This window comes from Ambystoma mexicanum, chromosome 1q, assembly GCF_040938575.1.
Source record: "Ambystoma mexicanum isolate Mex_15411 chromosome 1q, UKY_AmexF1_1, whole genome shotgun sequence".
NCBI lineage: Eukaryota > Metazoa > Chordata > Amphibia > Caudata > Ambystomatidae > Ambystoma > Ambystoma mexicanum.
Genome location: NC_090922.1, coordinates 593,085,291 through 593,098,144, shown reverse-complemented (window position 1 = coordinate 593,098,144; position 12,854 = coordinate 593,085,291). Strand labels below are relative to the sequence as shown.

Here is a 12,854-nt window from a genome sequence, read left to right as displayed (position 1 = left end):
AAGCAGCCCGCTCTCTCCTTTCTCAGGACACAGGGGTCATTTTCCGCCCTCACCCTGTCTTGCACGGGTGCTGGGCCTCCTGGGCTGCCAGCGGGCAAAGGACGGCGTTTGTCAGGCGTTCGTCAGCCGATCGGGGCCCGGGCCCAAACCCCTGCCCACTGGGGCCATATCCTCCTGGATGCTAGCTTGGAGCCAGCCTCTGCTGGCTCACCAGCAGGTGGCGACAGCAGCAAGCATTAGCTAAAGGCTCCCCCCTCTGGCTACCACTGCAAGGCATCAGCCTGGCTGTGCTGCAAGGACCCCTGCAAAGGCTGACTGACAGCTGGGGGGTGCAAGCCAACAGCTGAAAAGCAGGCTTTGCGCTTTCATTTGCTCTGTTTCTTTTTTTTTTTAACCAGCATAGGTAACCCTGCACTTGGCAGGGCTTCAAAAAATTGAGTGAAACTCTTTAATGTTCCTCTCCACGGAAATCTTTAGTAAAAGGCGAAAGATTTATTCGGTTTGAAGAGAAACCAGAGTATGCGCTCTAGTGGCCCCGACTGCGGCCGCAAAAAATGCAACACCTCACTAGCTCAGGGTGACTTAGTGAAGCAGTGCACACGATGACGCTTTTTGAGATGAAGCGAATGGAGAATGCTATCGGGCTCCGAACCCGTGGCAGAATGACTTTATTTGCAAGCAATCCCATCCAAAGTCATGAAACCTGGCAGGGGATTTTGGGTATGCAAATTTCTCCAGACCGCAGGCCATGTGACATTGGCCAAAAGGCAGGCAGAGTCTGCCTTTGCCTGAGGACTCCCCTCGTTTACATAAGGTCTAGGGCTTCTGGGAGGCAGGCGTGAGATTTTCTTTTGGGCCCCAGAGATGGGGCTCCTCCCCCAGGATGTTGAAAAAGCAGCCCGCTCTCTCCTTTCTCAGGACACAGGGGTCATTTTCCGCCCTCACCCTGTCTTGCACGGGTGCTGGGCCTCCTGGGCTGCCAGCGGGCAAAGGACGGCGTTTGTCAGGCGTTCGTCAGCCGATCGGGGCCCGGGCCCAAACCCCTGCCCACTGGGGCCATATCCTCCTGGATGCTAGCTTGGAGCCAGCCTCTGCTGGCTCACCAGCAGGTGGCGACAGCAGCAAGCATTAGCTAAAGGCTCCCCCCTCTGGCTACCACTGCAAAGCATCAGCCTGGCTGTGCTGCGAGGACCCCTGCAAAGGCTGACTGACAGCTGGGGGGTGCAAGCCAACAGCTGAAAAGCAGGCTTTGCGCTTTCATTTGCTCTGTTTCTTTTTTTTTTTAACCAGCATAGGTAACCCTGCACTTGGCAGGGCTTCAAAAAATTGAGTGAAACTCTTTAATGTTCCTCTCCACGGAAATCTTTAGTAAAAGGCGAAAGATTTATTCGGTTTGAAGAGAAACCAGAGTATGCGCTCTAGTGGCCCCGACTGCGGCCGCAAAAAATGCAACACCTCACTAGCTCAGGGTGACTTAGTGAAGCAGTGCACACGATGACGCTTTTTGAGATGAAGCGAATGGAGAATGCTATCGGGCTCCGAACCCGTGGCAGAATGACTTTATTTGCAAGCAATCCCATCCAAAGTCATGAAACCTGGCAGGGGATTGTGGGTATGCAAATTTCTCCAGACCGCAGGCCATGTGACATTGGCCAAAAGGCAGGCAGAGTCTGCCTTTGCCTGAGGACTCCCCTCGTTTACATAAGGTCTAGGGCTTCTGGGAGGCAGGCGTGAGATTTTCTTTTGGGCCCCAGAGATGGGGCTCCTCCCCCAGGATGTTGAAAAAGCAGCCCGCTCTCTCCTTTCTCAGGACACAGGGGTCATTTTCCGCCCTCACCCTGTCTTGCACGGGTGCTGGGCCTCCTGGGCTGCCAGGTTCTTTTGCCCGCCAGGGCAAAGCCCGCCGGGCAAAGGACGGCGTTTGTCAGGCGTTTGTCAGGCGATCGGGGCCCGGGCCCAAACCCCTGCCCACTGGGGCCATATCCTCCTGGATGCTAGCTTGGAGCCAGCCTCTGCTGGCTCACCAGCAGGTGGCGACAGCAGCAAGCATTAGCTAAAGGCTCCCCCCTCTGGCTACCACTGCAAGGCATCAGCCTGGCTGTGCTGCGAGGACCCCTGCAAAGGCTGACTGACAGCTGGGGGGTGCAAGCCAACAGCTGAAAAGCAGGCTTTGCGCTTTCATTTGCTCTGTTTCTTTTTTTTTTTTAACCAGCATAGGTAACCCTGCACTTGGCAGGGCTTCAAAAAATTGAGTGAAACTCTTTAATGTTCCTCTCCACGGAAATCTTTAGTAAAAGGCGAAAGATTTATTCGGTTTGAAGAGAAACCAGAGTATGCGCTCTAGTGGCCCCGACTGCGGCCGCAAAAAATGCAACACCTCACTAGCTCAGGGTGACTTAGTGAAGCAGTGCACACGATGACGCTTTTTGAGATGAAGCGAATGGAGAATGCCATCGGGCTCCGAACCCGTGGCAGAATGACTTTATTTGCAAGCAATCCCATCCAAAGTCATGAAACCTGGCAGGGGATTGTGGGTATGCAAATTTCTCCAGACCGCAGGCCATGTAACATTGGCCAAAAGGCAGGCAGAGTCTGCTTTTGCTTGAGGACTCCCCTCGTTTACATAAGGTCTAGGGCTTCTGGGAGGCAGGCGTGAGATTTTCTTTTGGGCCCCAGAGATGGGGCTCCTCCCCCAGGATGTTGAAGAAGCAGCCCGCTCTCTCCTTTCTCAGGACACAGGGGTCATTTTCCGCCCTCACCCTGTCTTGCACGGGTGCTGGGCCTCCTGGGCTGCCAGGTTCTTTTGCCCGCCAGGGCAAAGCCCGCCGGGCAAAGGACGGCGTTTGTCAGGCGTTTGTCAGGCGATCGGGGCCCGGGCCCAAACCCCTGCCCACTGGGGCCATATCCTCCTGGATGCTAGCTTGGAGCCAGCCTCTGCTGGCTCACCAGCAGGTGGCGACAGCAGCAAGCATTAGCTAAAGGCTCCCCCCTCTGGCTACCACTGCAAGGCATCAGCCTGGCTGTGCTGCGAGGACCCCTGCAAAGGCTGACTGACAGCTGGGGGGTGCAAGCCAACAGCTGAAAAGCAGGCTTTGCGCTTTCATTTGCTCTGTTTCTTTTTTTTTTTTAACCAGCATAGGTAACCCTGCACTTGGCAGGGCTTCAAAAAATTGAGTGAAACTCTTTAATGTTCCTCTCCACGGAAATCTTTAGTAAAAGGCGAAAGATTTATTCGGTTTGAAGAGAAACCAGAGTATGCGCTCTAGTGGCCCCGACTGCGGCCGCAAAAAATGCAACACCTCACTAGCTCAGGGTGACTTAGTGAAGCAGTGCACACGATGACGCTTTTTGAGATGAAGCGAATGGAGAATGCCATCGGGCTCCGAACCCGTGGCAGAATGACTTTATTTGCAAGCAATCCCATCCAAAGTCATGAAACCTGGCAGGGGATTGTGGGTATGCAAATTTCTCCAGACCGCAGGCCATGTAACATTGGCCAAAAGGCAGGCAGAGTCTGCTTTTGCTTGAGGACTCCCCTCGTTTACATAAGGTCTAGGGCTTCTGGGAGGCAGGCGTGAGATTTTCTTTTGGGCCCCAGAGATGGGGCTCCTCCCCCAGGATGTTGAAGAAGCAGCCCGCTCTCTCCTTTCTCAGGACACAGGGGTCATTTTCCGCCCTCACCCTGTCTTGCACGGGTGCTGGGCCTCCTGGGCTGCCAGCGGGCAAAGGACGGCGTTTGTCAGGCGTTCGTCAGCCGATCGGGGCCCGGGCCCAAACCCCTGCCCACTGGGGCCATATCCTCCTGGATGCTAGCTTGGAGCCAGCCTCTGCTGGCTCACCAGCAGGTGGCGACAGCAGCAAGCATTAGCTAAAGGCTCCCCCCTCTGGCTACCACTGCAAGGCATCAGCCTGGCTGTGCTGCAAGGACCCCTGCAAAGGCTGACTGACAGCTGGGGGGTGCAAGCCAACAGCTGAAAAGCAGGCTTTGCGCTTTCATTTGCTCTGTTTCTTTTTTTTTTTAACCAGCATAGGTAACCCTGCACTTGGCAGGGCTTCAAAAAATTGAGTGAAACTCTTTAATGTTCCTCTCCACGGAAATCTTTAGTAAAAGGCGAAAGATTTATTCGGTTTGAAGAGAAACCAGAGTATGCGCTCTAGTGGCCCCGACTGCGGCCGCAAAAAATGCAACACCTCACTAGCTCAGGGTGACTTAGTGAAGCAGTGCACACGATGACGCTTTTTGAGATGAAGCGAATGGAGAATGCTATCGGGCTCCGAACCCGTGGCAGAATGACTTTATTTGCAAGCAATCCCATCCAAAGTCATGAAACCTGGCAGGGGATTTTGGGTATGCAAATTTCTCCAGACCGCAGGCCATGTGACATTGGCCAAAAGGCAGGCAGAGTCTGCCTTTGCCTGAGGACTCCCCTCGTTTACATAAGGTCTAGGGCTTCTGGGAGGCAGGCGTGAGATTTTCTTTTGGGCCCCAGAGATGGGGCTCCTCCCCCAGGATGTTGAAAAAGCAGCCCGCTCTCTCCTTTCTCAGGACACAGGGGTCATTTTCCGCCCTCACCCTGTCTTGCACGGGTGCTGGGCCTCCTGGGCTGCCAGCGGGCAAAGGACGGCGTTTGTCAGGCGTTCGTCAGCCGATCGGGGCCCGGGCCCAAACCCCTGCCCACTGGGGCCATATCCTCCTGGATGCTAGCTTGGAGCCAGCCTCTGCTGGCTCACCAGCAGGTGGCGACAGCAGCAAGCATTAGCTAAAGGCTCCCCCCTCTGGCTACCACTGCAAAGCATCAGCCTGGCTGTGCTGCGAGGACCCCTGCAAAGGCTGACTGACAGCTGGGGGGTGCAAGCCAACAGCTGAAAAGCAGGCTTTGCGCTTTCATTTGCTCTGTTTCTTTTTTTTTTTAACCAGCATAGGTAACCCTGCACTTGGCAGGGCTTCAAAAAATTGAGTGAAACTCTTTAATGTTCCTCTCCACGGAAATCTTTAGTAAAAGGCGAAAGATTTATTCGGTTTGAAGAGAAACCAGAGTATGCGCTCTAGTGGCCCCGACTGCGGCCGCAAAAAATGCAACACCTCACTAGCTCAGGGTGACTTAGTGAAGCAGTGCACACGATGACGCTTTTTGAGATGAAGCGAATGGAGAATGCTATCGGGCTCCGAACCCGTGGCAGAATGACTTTATTTGCAAGCAATCCCATCCAAAGTCATGAAACCTGGCAGGGGATTGTGGGTATGCAAATTTCTCCAGACCGCAGGCCATGTGACATTGGCCAAAAGGCAGGCAGAGTCTGCCTTTGCCTGAGGACTCCCCTCGTTTACATAAGGTCTAGGGCTTCTGGGAGGCAGGCGTGAGATTTTCTTTTGGGCCCCAGAGATGGGGCTCCTCCCCCAGGATGTTGAAAAAGCAGCCCGCTCTCTCCTTTCTCAGGACACAGGGGTCATTTTCCGCCCTCACCCTGTCTTGCACGGGTGCTGGGCCTCCTGGGCTGCCAGGTTCTTTTGCCCGCCAGGGCAAAGCCCGCCGGGCAAAGGACGGCGTTTGTCAGGCGTTTGTCAGGCGATCGGGGCCCGGGCCCAAACCCCTGCCCACTGGGGCCATATCCTCCTGGATGCTAGCTTGGAGCCAGCCTCTGCTGGCTCACCAGCAGGTGGCGACAGCAGCAAGCATTAGCTAAAGGCTCCCCCCTCTGGCTACCACTGCAAGGCATCAGCCTGGCTGTGCTGCGAGGACCCCTGCAAAGGCTGACTGACAGCTGGGGGGTGCAAGCCAACAGCTGAAAAGCAGGCTTTGCGCTTTCATTTGCTCTGTTTCTTTTTTTTTTTTAACCAGCATAGGTAACCCTGCACTTGGCAGGGCTTCAAAAAATTGAGTGAAACTCTTTAATGTTCCTCTCCACGGAAATCTTTAGTAAAAGGCGAAAGATTTATTCGGTTTGAAGAGAAACCAGAGTATGCGCTCTAGTGGCCCCGACTGCGGCCGCAAAAAATGCAACACCTCACTAGCTCAGGGTGACTTAGTGAAGCAGTGCACACGATGACGCTTTTTGAGATGAAGCGAATGGAGAATGCCATCGGGCTCCGAACCCGTGGCAGAATGACTTTATTTGCAAGCAATCCCATCCAAAGTCATGAAACCTGGCAGGGGATTGTGGGTATGCAAATTTCTCCAGACCGCAGGCCATGTAACATTGGCCAAAAGGCAGGCAGAGTCTGCTTTTGCTTGAGGACTCCCCTCGTTTACATAAGGTCTAGGGCTTCTGGGAGGCAGGCGTGAGATTTTCTTTTGGGCCCCAGAGATGGGGCTCCTCCCCCAGGATGTTGAAGAAGCAGCCCGCTCTCTCCTTTCTCAGGACACAGGGGTCATTTTCCGCCCTCACCCTGTCTTGCACGGGTGCTGGGCCTCCTGGGCTGCCAGGTTCTTTTGCCCGCCAGGGCAAAGCCCGCCGGGCAAAGGACGGCGTTTGTCAGGCGTTTGTCAGGCGATCGGGGCCCGGGCCCAAACCCCTGCCCACTGGGGCCATATCCTCCTGGATGCTAGCTTGGAGCCAGCCTCTGCTGGCTCACCAGCAGGTGGCGACAGCAGCAAGCATTAGCTAAAGGCTCCCCCCTCTGGCTACCACTGCAAGGCATCAGCCTGGCTGTGCTGCGAGGACCCCTGCAAAGGCTGACTGACAGCTGGGGGGTGCAAGCCAACAGCTGAAAAGCAGGCTTTGCGCTTTCATTTGCTCTGTTTCTTTTTTTTTTTTAACCAGCATAGGTAACCCTGCACTTGGCAGGGCTTCAAAAAATTGAGTGAAACTCTTTAATGTTCCTCTCCACGGAAATCTTTAGTAAAAGGCGAAAGATTTATTCGGTTTGAAGAGAAACCAGAGTATGCGCTCTAGTGGCCCCGACTGCGGCCGCAAAAAATGCAACACCTCACTAGCTCAGGGTGACTTAGTGAAGCAGTGCACACGATGACGCTTTTTGAGATGAAGCGAATGGAGAATGCTATCGGGCTCCGAACCCGTGGCAGAATGACTTTATTTGCAAGCAATCCCATCCAAAGTCATGAAACCTGGCAGGGGATTGTGGGTATGCAAATTTCTCCAGACCGCAGGCCATGTGACATTGGCCAAAAGGCAGGCAGAGTCTGCCTTTGCCTGAGGACTCCCCTCGTTTACATAAGGTCTAGGGCTTCTGGGAGGCAGGCGTGAGATTTTCTTTTGGGCCCCAGAGATGGGGCTCCTCCCCCAGGATGTTGAAAAAGCAGCCCGCTCTCTCCTTTCTCAGGACACAGGGGTCATTTTCCGCCCTCACCCTGTCTTGCACGGGTGCTGGGCCTCCTGGGCTGCCAGGTTCTTTTGCCCGCCAGGGCAAAGCCCGCCGGGCAAAGGACGGCGTTTGTCAGGCGTTTGTCAGCCGATCGGGGCCCGGGCCCAAACCCCTGCCCACTGGGGCCATATCCTCCTGGATGCTAGCTTGGAGCCAGCCTCTGCTGGCTCACCAGCAGGTGGCGACAGCAGCAAGCATTAGCTAAAGGCTCCCCCCTCTGGCTACCACTGCAAGGCATCAGCCTGGCTGTGCTGCGAGGACCCCTGCAAAGGCTGACTGACAGCTGGGGGGTGCAAGCCAACAGCTGAAAAGCAGGCTTTGCGCTTTCATTTGCTCTGTTTCTTTTTTTTTATAACCAGCATAGGTAACCCTGCACTTGGCAGGGCTTCAAAAAATTGAGTGAAACTCTTTAATGTTCCTCTCCACGGAAATCTTTAGTAAAAGGCGAAAGATTTATTCGGTTTGAAGAGAAACCAGAGTATGCGCTCTAGTGGCCCCGACTGCGGCCGCAAAAAATGCAACACCTCACTAGCTCAGGGTGACTTAGTGAAGCAGTGCACACGATGACGCTTTTTGAGATGAAGCGAATGGAGAATGCTATCGGGCTCCGAACCCGTGGCAGAATGACTTTATTTGCAAGCAATCCCATCCAAAGTCATGAAACCTGGCAGGGGATTGTGGGTATGCAAATTTCTCCAGACCGCAGGCCATGTGACATTGGCCAAAAGGCAGGCAGAGTCTGCTTTTGCTTGAGGACTCCCCTCGTTTACATAAGGTCTAGGGCTTCTGGGAGGCAGGCGTGAGATTTTCTTTTGGGCCCCAGAGATGGGGCTCCTCCCCCAGGATGTTGAAGAAGCAGCCCGCTCTCTCCTTTCTCAGGACACAGGGGTCATTTTCCGCCCTCACCCTGTCTTGCACGGGTGCTGGGCCTCCTGGGCTGCCAGCGGGCAAAGGACGGCGTTTGTCAGGCGTTCGTCAGCCGATCGGGGCCCGGGCCCAAACCCCTGCCCACTGGGGCCATATCCTCCTGGATGCTAGCTTGGAGCCAGCCTCTGCTGGCTCACCAGCAGGTGGCGACAGCAGCAAGCATTAGCTAAAGGCTCCCCCCTCTGGCTACCACTGCAAGGCATCAGCCTGGCTGTGCTGCAAGGACCCCTGCAAAGGCTGACTGACAGCTGGGGGGTGCAAGCCAACAGCTGAAAAGCAGGCTTTGCGCTTTCATTTGCTCTGTTTCTTTTTTTTTTTAACCAGCATAGGTAACCCTGCACTTGGCAGGGCTTCAAAAAATTGAGTGAAACTCTTTAATGTTCCTCTCCACGGAAATCTTTAGTAAAAGGCGAAAGATTTATTCGGTTTGAAGAGAAACAAGAGTATGCGCTCTAGTGGCCCCGACTGCGGCCGCAAAAAATGCAACACCTCACTAGCTCAGGGTGACTTAGTGAAGCAGTGCACACGATGACGCTTTTTGAGATGAAGCGAATGGAGAATGCTATCGGGCTCCGAACCCGTGGCAGAATGACTTTATTTGCAAGCAATCCCATCCAAAGTCATGAAACCTGGCAGGGGATTGTGGGTATGCAAATTTCTCCAGACCGCAGGCCATGTGACATTGGCCAAAAGGCAGGCAGAGTCTGCCTTTGCCTGAGGACTCCCCTCGTTTACATAAGGTCTAGGGCTTCTGGGAGGCAGGCGTGAGATTTTCTTTTGGGCCCCAGAGATGGGGCTCCTCCCCCAGGATGTTGAAGAAGCAGCCCGCTCTCTCCTTTCTCAGGACACAGGGGTCATTTTCCGCCCTCACCCTGTCTTGCACGGGTGCTGGGCCTCCTGGGCTGCCAGCGGGCAAAGGACGGCGTTTGTCAGGCGTTCGTCAGCCGATCGGGGCCCGGGCCCAAACCCCTGCCCACTGGGGCCATATCCTCCTGGATGCTAGCTTGGAGCCAGCCTCTGCTGGCTCACCAGCAGGTGGCGACAGCAGCAAGCATTAGCTAAAGGCTCCCCCCTCTGGCTACCACTGCAAGGCATCAGCCTGGCTGTGCTGCGAGGACCCCTGCAAAGGCTGACTGACAGCTGGGGGGTGCAAGCCAACAGCTGAAAAGCAGGCTTTGCGCTTTCATTTGCTCTGTTTCTTTTTAACCAGCATAGGTAACCCTGCACTTGGCAGGGCTTCAAAAAATTGAGTGAAACTCTTTAATGTTCCTCTCCACGGAAATCTTTAGTAAAAGGCGAAAGATTTATTCGGTTTGAAGAGAAACCAGAGTATGCGCTCTAGTGGCCCCGACTGCGGCCGCAAAAAATGCAACACCTCACTAGCTCAGGGTGACTTAGTGAAGCAGTGCACACGATGACGCTTTTTGAGATGAAGCGAATGGAGAATGCTATCGGGCTCCGAACCCGTGGCAGAATGACTTTATTTGCAAGCAATCCCATCCAAAGTCATGAAACCTGGCAGGGGATTGTGGGTATGCAAATTTCTCCAGACCGCAGGCCATGTGACATTGGCCAAAAGGCAGGCAGAGTCTGCCTTTGCCTGAGGACTCCCCTCGTTTACATAAGGTCTAGGGCTTCTGGGAGGCAGGCGTGAGATTTTGTTTTGGGCCCCAGAGATGGGGCTCCTCCCCCAGGATGTTGAAAAAGCAGCCCGCTCTCTCCTTTCTCAGGACACAGGGGTCATTTTCCGCCCTCACCCTGTCTTGCACGGGTGCTGGGCCTCCTGGGCTGCCAGGTTCTTTTGCCCGCCAGGGCAAAGCCCGCCGGGCAAAGGACGGCGTTTGTCAGGCGTTTGTCAGGCGATCGGGGCCCGGGCCCAAACCCCTGCCCACTGGGGCCATATCCTCCTGGATGCTAGCTTGGAGCCAGCCTCTGCTGGCTCACCAGCAGGTGGCGACAGCAGCAAGCATTAGCTAAAGGCTCCCCCCTCTGGCTACCACTGCAAGGCATCAGCCTGGCTGTGCTGCGAGGACCCCTGCAAAGGCTGACTGACAGCTGGGGGGTGCAAGCCAACAGCTGAAAAGCAGGCTTTGCGCTTTCATTTGCTCTGTTTCTTTTTAACCAGCATAGGTAACCCTGCACTTGGCAGGGCTTCAAAACATTGAGTGAAACTCTTTAATGTTCCTCTCCACGGAAATCTTTAGTAAAAGGCGAAAGATTTATTCGGTTTGAAGAGAAACCAGAGTATGCGCTCTAGTGGCCCCGACTGCGGCCGCAAAAAATGCAACACCTCACTAGCTCAGGGTGACTTAGTGAAGCAGTGCACACGATGACGCTTTTTGAGATGAAGCGAATGGAGAATGCCATCGGGCTCCGAACCCGTGGCAGAATGACTTTATTTGCAAGCAATCCCATCCAAAGTCATGAAACCTGGCAGGGGATTGTGGGTATGCAAATTTCTCCAGACCGCAGGCCATGTAACATTGGCCAAAAGGCAGGCAGAGTCTGCTTTTGCTTGAGGACTCCCCTCGTTTACATAAGGTCTAGGGCTTCTGGGAGGCAGGCGTGAGATTTTCTTTTGGGCCCCAGAGATGGGGCTCCTCCCCCAGGATGTTGAAGAAGCAGCCCGCTCTCTCCTTTCTCAGGACACAGGGGTCATTTTCCGCCCTCACCCTGTCTTGCACGGGTGCTGGGCCTCCTGGGCTGCCAGCGGGCAAAGGACGGCGTTTGTCAGGCGTTCGTCAGCCGATCGGGGCCCGGGCCCAAACCCCTGCCCACTGGGGCCATATCCTCCTGGATGCTAGCTTGGAGCCAGCCTCTGCTGGCTCACCAGCAGGTGGCGACAGCAGCAAGCATTAGCTAAAGGCTCCCCCCTCTGGCTACCACTGCAAGGCATCAGCCTGGCTGTGCTGCAAGGACCCCTGCAAAGGCTGACTGACAGCTGGGGGGTGCAAGCCAACAGCTGAAAAGCAGGCTTTGCGCTTTCATTTGCTCTGTTTCTTTTTTTTTTTAACCAGCATAGGTAACCCTGCACTTGGCAGGGCTTCAAAAAATTGAGTGAAACTCTTTAATGTTCCTCTCCACGGAAATCTTTAGTAAAAGGCGAAAGATTTATTCGGTTTGAAGAGAAATCAGAGTATGCGCTCTAGTGGCCCCGACTGCGGCCGCAAAAAATGCAACACCTCACTAGCTCAGGGTGACTTAGTGAAGCAGTGCACACGATGACGCTTTTTGAGATGAAGCGAATGGAGAATGCTATCGGGCTCCGAACCCGTGGCAGAATGACTTTATTTGCAAGCAATCCCATCCAAAGTCATGAAACCTGGCAGGGGATTGTGGGTATGCAAATTTCTCCAGACCGCAGGCCATGTGACATTGGCCAAAAGGCAGGCAGAGTCTGCCTTTGCCTGAGGACTCCCCTCGTTTACATAAGGTCTAGGGCTTCTGGGAGGCAGGCGTGAGGTTTTCTTTTGGGCCCCAGAGATGGGGCTCCTCCCCCAGGATGTTGAAAAAGCAGCCCGCTCTCTCCTTTCTCAGGACACAGGGGTCATTTTCCGCCCTCACCCTGTCTTGCACGGGTGCTGGGCCTCCTGGGCTGCCAGGTTCTTTTGCCCGCCAGGGCAAAGCCCGCCGGGCAAAGGACGGCGTTTGTCAGGCGTTTGTCAGGCGATCGGGGCCCGGGCCCAAACCCCTGCCCACTGGGGCCATATCCTCCTGGATGCTAGCTTGGAGCCAGCCTCTGCTGGCTCACCAGCAGGTGGCGACAGCAGCAAGCATTAGCTAAAGGCTCCCCCCTCTGGCTACCACTGCAAGGCATCAGCCTGGCTGTGCTGCGAGGACCCCTGCAAAGGCTGACTGACAGCTGGGGGATGCAAGCCAACAGCTGAAAAGCAGGCTTTGCGCTTTCATTTGCTCTGTTTCTTTTTTTTTTTTAACCAGCATAGGTAACCCTGCACTTGGCAGGGCTTCAAAAAATTGAGTGAAACTCTTTAATGTTCCTCTCCACGGAAATCTTTAGTAAAAGGCGAAAGATTTATTCGGTTTGAAGAGAAACCAGAGTATGCGCTCTAGTGGCCCCGACTGCGGCCGCAAAAAATGCAACACCTCACTAGCTCAGGGTGACTTAGTGAAGCAGTGCACACGATGACGCTTTTTGAGATGAAGCGAATGGAGAATGCTATCGGGCTCCGAACCCGTGGCAGAATGACTTTATTTGCAAGCAATCCCATCCAAAGTCATGAAACCTGGCAGGGGATTGTGGGTATGCAAATTTCTCCAGACCGCAGGCCATGTGACATTGGCCAAAAGGCAGGCAGAGTCTGCCTTTGCCTGAGGACTCCCCTCGTTTACATAAGGTCTAGGGCTTCTGGGAGGCAGGCGTGAGATTTTCTTTTGGGCCCCAGAGATGGGGCTCCTCCCCCAGGATGTTGAAAAAGCAGCCCGCTCTCTCCTTTCTCAGGACACAGGGGTCATTTTCCGCCCTCACCCTGTCTTGCACGGGTGCTGGGCCTCCTGGGCTGCCAGGTTCTTTTGCCCGCCAGGCAAAGGACGGCGTTTGTCAGGCGTTTGTCAGCCGATCGGGGCCCGGGCCCAAACCCCTGCC

General features: G+C 54.7%; 14 non-coding genes across 14 annotated transcripts; all 14 read right to left on the bottom strand.

The window, feature by feature from the left end:
• Nucleotides 1-405: 405 nt before the first annotated feature.
• On the bottom strand, nt 406-521 carry LOC138564544 (U5 spliceosomal RNA). The gene has a single exon (XR_011300489.1). It is a non-coding gene; the product is annotated as a U5 spliceosomal RNA (small nuclear RNA).
• A 776-nt stretch (nt 522-1,297) lies between these two features.
• Nucleotides 1,298-1,413, bottom strand: LOC138564542 (U5 spliceosomal RNA). Its single transcript, XR_011300488.1, has one exon. It is a non-coding gene; the product is annotated as a U5 spliceosomal RNA (small nuclear RNA).
• Nucleotides 1,414-2,219: 806 nt separating this feature from the next.
• LOC138564541 (U5 spliceosomal RNA) lies at nt 2,220-2,335 on the bottom strand. The gene has a single exon (XR_011300487.1). It is a non-coding gene; the product is annotated as a U5 spliceosomal RNA (small nuclear RNA).
• An 806-nt stretch (nt 2,336-3,141) lies between these two features.
• On the bottom strand, nt 3,142-3,257 carry LOC138564540 (U5 spliceosomal RNA). Its single transcript, XR_011300486.1, has one exon. It is a non-coding gene; the product is annotated as a U5 spliceosomal RNA (small nuclear RNA).
• Nucleotides 3,258-4,033: 776 nt separating this feature from the next.
• On the bottom strand, nt 4,034-4,149 carry LOC138564538 (U5 spliceosomal RNA). Its single transcript, XR_011300484.1, has one exon. It is a non-coding gene; the product is annotated as a U5 spliceosomal RNA (small nuclear RNA).
• A 776-nt stretch (nt 4,150-4,925) lies between these two features.
• On the bottom strand, nt 4,926-5,041 carry LOC138564537 (U5 spliceosomal RNA). Its single transcript, XR_011300483.1, has one exon. It is a non-coding gene; the product is annotated as a U5 spliceosomal RNA (small nuclear RNA).
• Nucleotides 5,042-5,847: 806 nt separating this feature from the next.
• LOC138564536 (U5 spliceosomal RNA) lies at nt 5,848-5,963 on the bottom strand. Its single transcript, XR_011300482.1, has one exon. It is a non-coding gene; the product is annotated as a U5 spliceosomal RNA (small nuclear RNA).
• An 806-nt stretch (nt 5,964-6,769) lies between these two features.
• LOC138564535 (U5 spliceosomal RNA) lies at nt 6,770-6,885 on the bottom strand. Its single transcript, XR_011300481.1, has one exon. It is a non-coding gene; the product is annotated as a U5 spliceosomal RNA (small nuclear RNA).
• Nucleotides 6,886-7,690: 805 nt separating this feature from the next.
• Nucleotides 7,691-7,806, bottom strand: LOC138564534 (U5 spliceosomal RNA). The gene has a single exon (XR_011300480.1). It is a non-coding gene; the product is annotated as a U5 spliceosomal RNA (small nuclear RNA).
• Nucleotides 7,807-8,582: 776 nt separating this feature from the next.
• Nucleotides 8,583-8,698, bottom strand: LOC138564990 (U5 spliceosomal RNA). The gene has a single exon (XR_011300912.1). It is a non-coding gene; the product is annotated as a U5 spliceosomal RNA (small nuclear RNA).
• Nucleotides 8,699-9,468: 770 nt separating this feature from the next.
• LOC138564533 (U5 spliceosomal RNA) lies at nt 9,469-9,584 on the bottom strand. The gene has a single exon (XR_011300479.1). It is a non-coding gene; the product is annotated as a U5 spliceosomal RNA (small nuclear RNA).
• A 799-nt stretch (nt 9,585-10,383) lies between these two features.
• LOC138565120 (U5 spliceosomal RNA) lies at nt 10,384-10,499 on the bottom strand. Its single transcript, XR_011301035.1, has one exon. It is a non-coding gene; the product is annotated as a U5 spliceosomal RNA (small nuclear RNA).
• A 776-nt stretch (nt 10,500-11,275) lies between these two features.
• On the bottom strand, nt 11,276-11,391 carry LOC138565015 (U5 spliceosomal RNA). Its single transcript, XR_011300936.1, has one exon. It is a non-coding gene; the product is annotated as a U5 spliceosomal RNA (small nuclear RNA).
• Nucleotides 11,392-12,197: 806 nt separating this feature from the next.
• On the bottom strand, nt 12,198-12,313 carry LOC138564532 (U5 spliceosomal RNA). The gene has a single exon (XR_011300478.1). It is a non-coding gene; the product is annotated as a U5 spliceosomal RNA (small nuclear RNA).
• Nucleotides 12,314-12,854: the final 541 nt, after the last annotated feature.